The sequence below is a fragment of the Salarias fasciatus genome, chromosome 20, assembly GCF_902148845.1.
Source record: "Salarias fasciatus chromosome 20, fSalaFa1.1, whole genome shotgun sequence".
Lineage (NCBI taxonomy): Eukaryota > Metazoa > Chordata > Actinopteri > Blenniiformes > Blenniidae > Salarias > Salarias fasciatus.
Window position 1 is genome coordinate 8,161,306 of NC_043764.1, and position 4,581 is coordinate 8,165,886.

Genomic DNA, 4,581 nt, shown 5'->3' on the forward strand with positions numbered 1-4,581 from the left:
TTAAATAATTTTGTTCTCAGATCTATTCTATTTGATTAAACTTTTATTTTTTGATTGCAACTTTATGTTTTTTTGGTCTCAACTCTCTTTTTTGTCTGCAAAACCTTTTGGATTGATTGAATAATAAAGACACAAATTATCTCCATACAGACGGACTGAAAACCTTGAATCTGAATGAAGCATATATACATATACAGTGAGGAGGCAAACGTATTTACACCCCCTGCAATTTTGCAAGTTCTCCCACTTAGAAAATATGGAGAAGTCTGAAGTGTTCATCATAGATGCATTTCCACTGTTAGAGACATAATCAATAAATAAATAAATAATAAATCACATTGTTTTAATGATTTATTTGTATGTTACTGGGGTTCGTAAGTATTTGTACTCATGAGAAAATCAGTGCAAATATTTAATGCAGAAGCCTTTGTTTGCAATTACAGAGGTGAAACGTTTCCTGTAGTTATTCACCAGGTTTGCACATACGGCAACAGGGATTGTAGCCCACTCCTCCGCTCCACACAAATCTTCTCTAGATCTGTCAGGTTTCGAGCCTGTCGCAGAGCAACATGAAGTTTCAGCTCCCTTCGAATATTTTCTCTTGGATTTAGGTCTGGAGACTGGCTAGGCCGCCTCCAGAACCTTGATATGCTTCTTACGCAGCCACTCCTTGGTCATCCTGGCTGTGTGCTTCGGATCATTGTCATGTTGGAAGATCCAACCATGAGTCCTCTTCAATGCTGTGACTGAGGGAAGGAGGTTGTTGCTCAAAATCTGACGATACATGGCCCCATCCATCCTCTGCTGAATACAGTACAGTCATCCTGTCCTGTTTGCGAAAAGCACCCCCAAAGCATGATGTTTCCACCCCCATACTTCACAGTAGGGACGGTGCTCTTGTGATTGTTCTATCTTTTCCTCCAGACGAGTGGAGTTTACACCAAAAAGTTCCATTTTGGTCTCATCTGACCACATGACTTTCTCCCATGACCCCTCTGGATCATACAGACAGTCCCCCGGCAAGTTTAGAGCTCTTTGAGAATCATAATTATTGCTGATTCTCATGAGTGCAAAATACTTATGAACCCAGTAACATACAAATAAATCATTAAAAAAAAATCATACAATATGATTTCCAGATTTTTTTTTACATTATATCTCTAACAGTTCAAATGAGTGATCAATATTTCAGTCCTCTTCCTATTTTTGCGAGAACTTGCAAAATCACAGGGGGTGTAAATACTTATGCTCCTCACTGTATATCTGTTTTAATGACTGACCTGACCTTTTCCTTTGTGCCAGAACTAAACTGCCTCTGACTGCGTGTTTGATGTAATAATTATGTAATGACTGTTGCTGGCAGTGTTGCAATGTGACCTGTTTTTTTCATTTCAGCCATCAGACCTCCACTTCCCACAGTTTATGCGAGTTGGCGGGTTTTCAAACTTGTATTTCCTGGTAGACATTGTGTTGTCATCTCTGTTGCACCTGGATGAGATCGCATGGTGGGAGGAGATCAGATGTGTTCAAGCTATTGTTTAAGGAATTATCTTTCTCTATAAATACAAGCATGTTTGTCCCTGTTGGCATCACTTGAGACCAGATCTCCTGCCGCCATGCTTTGTTTCAGACCCTGCACCGCACTGTGTGAGTATATCACTCATTATTTTGAAGAACAGTAATTCTGTGAATTTGTATTTAATCATAAATAAGTATAATTTAATATTTAGAAAGGTATTTTATACTTCTGAGTATGTTTGGAGCAGTAAAGGGAAACAAATGTTTCCACCTGTAAATAACTTTCTTCCCTGTCACATGTAAAAAGTTTTGTCAGAAAAAAAACAAACTTGACATTTGAATTTGTCTTTAATAAAACTCCTTCTCTAAAAGTGAGGTTTCTTCTTTTTTCCAGTGCTTGCAACAGCTTGTCTGTTCTTGTCTCCAGGTAAATGACTGAAACCAGACTGAATGTGTTGATATTTCATTGAAGCAGTACAGACAGACACTGACTTGTGTTTTTTCTATTTGTTGTTTTAGCTGTTTCTGCAGAGAGAGCAACCTCCTGTGACAGTGGCAACTCTGTCCATCGCCTGAGCTGTGGTATGACTGAATATTATCCAGATCAGTGGATCTAGCATTGAGCCATCAAGGAGTTTGAATTTTGTTCTATCTGGCTTAGAAAAGAAAGGTTTGGCAGGTGGATTATACTTGTTTAGGTAACACTTTACTTGAAGCCCCCCTGTATAACACATTATAAGTACATTCATAAAGTATTATAATGCCATTATAACACGTGTAGCTATAGTTATAAACATTCATAGATGATCACAATGCCAGGACCGAACCCTAACCCTATGCTGTATAGTGCTGTATAGTGAGTTATAAAGCATTGTGATCATGTATGAGTGTTTATAACTACTTATAATGTGTTATACAGGGGGGCTTCAAGTAAAGTGTTACCCTTGTCTATATCTTGATAAAAGATGCTTTAAGATTTTTTTTTTTTAATTATTGTCAATTCTTTGCTCTCTATGTGTGTGACAGACATTGGAGTGATCAGCGTGCAGGAGTCGCTGTATGGACGTGAAGACAGAGTGACGTGCAGTGAGGGCAAACATTATCACCAGCTCGCCAACACTGAGTGCTCTTTGCAGGCACGACAGAACTTATCAGAAGGAGGTACGCGTTATAATGCCTATCATAAAATTAAAACGTACCACAAAAGTGGAAGATTCTTACAAAAATATGGATGTCACAACATAATGCAGTGTAACAGGGAAGCATCGTTACACTGCATTAAATCAGTTTTGAGTTCTGATACCTCGTCACCATCGGGACATTTTGTTTAAAGAGTTTCATTCCAGGCTTTCCCGTATCGCGTTTGCATTAACCTGTTTCCGTGTGTTTGTTTTCTCTAGGTAAAGATGGGAATTAACACATGTCAGTCAAGGAGTGATGAGGAAACAAAAGCTTGGGTAACACTTTACTTGAAGCCCCCCTGTATAACACATTATAAGTAGTTATAAACACTCATACATGATCACAATGCTTTATAACTCACTATACAGCACTATACAGCATAGGATTAGGGTTAGGGTTAGGGTTAGGGTTTGGTCCTGCATTGTGATCATCTATGAATGTTTATAACTATAGCTACACGTGTAATAATGGCATTATAATACTTTATGAATGTACTTATAATGTGTTATACAGGGGGGCTTCAAGTAAGTGTTACCAAAGCTTGCTCTCTGTAACAGACACACAAACACACCCAACCTGACACAAGGGACAGAGAAAGTGGAAGCACACACACCCATGTCTGGAATGTAACAATGATCAGAGCGATTAAAATTCATTGTGACTCTGTTGCTGTGGCCTCAGTTGATGAGGTGAACAAACCTTCTAATAATGATGGAACACAGAGTCTTTACTAAGAAAGAGGCAAGAAGTCCACTGACTTTATGCTTTAACTGAAATCCCCACAGGGTGGATGGCAAGAAGGTGTGTGAGTTGATAACCGCAAGTGATATCCGCATCTTGGACCCCTGCCCAGGAATCTTGAAATACGTGGGACACCAACTACACCTGCCTCCCAGCACGTCAGTCCCCTCAGTTATCGCTAAATAATAAAACTGTAAATGAGCTCTGCTGTCAGAAATCTAAACCTGATCCTGCTGTTTTCCAGTAACTCATGTTGCGTGTCAGCAATCCCTGGCACGCTTGCACTGTGGTAAGATCATTGGTTCTTCTCTTTGAGCTTATAATAAATCCACATGATTGATATGAGCGCAAACAGTGATCCGTGCCTTTTCTCTTGCTTGTTTTAATGCAGACCAGGGCCAGGTTATCGTTGTCTACGGAGCAGACTACGGTCGTCGGGACAGGACCACCTGCATTAACGGAAGACCTGATTCCCAGTTGCAAAATGTGTCCTGCTCAAAAACCCACAAACATCGTGGCAACCAGGTAAAAAACAATGGCTATTATAATCTCTTGGCTCTTTTTTTGTCTAAGCAGCCTGTATGGACTCCTGTTACTCTACACCAACAGGTGTACTGGGAAAAACACCTGTGATATCAGAGCTCTCAACTCGGTGTTTGGAGACCCCTGCCCTGACATATACAAGTACCTGGAGGTGGCTTACCGCTGCAAGTGTGAGTAGCTAGCTACTTAATGCTTACTTAAACTGCTCACATTTATGTGAATGGAAAGCACCAGCATGACGCAAACAGGTTTTTTAAATAAAATGTGTTAAAAATGTTTGAAATGAACATTTTTTGTTGTTCTGTTGCAGATCCTTCTGTCACTGATTCATAAGATTCAACAGAGCTTGATGAGGAAAAAAACTAAAGATAACGGAGAAGAAGAATCAATGTTACGGTGTGGGGCTTTCCTTTTCTGACTAAATGGAAAAGTATCCTTTTCTATCATCTTTTTTCCATGAGTACATGAAAATGCTCTACATCAGTAAAATTCTCAAGCCTTTGTTTCGGTGTGAAAAAAAAAAAATCCAATAAATAACTTCACAGCATTATAGAACGAAATGATCCAGCTTGTTGTCTATGCGTAGGCTTTGGCTGA

The 4,581-nt window shown here is 39.4% G+C and overlaps 1 pseudogene; it reads left to right on the plus strand.

Moving 5' to 3' along the window:
- Nucleotides 1-1,532: 1,532 nt before the first annotated feature.
- On the plus strand, nt 1,533-4,328 carry LOC115407972 (L-rhamnose-binding lectin SML-like; annotated as a pseudogene).
- Nucleotides 4,329-4,581: the final 253 nt, after the last annotated feature.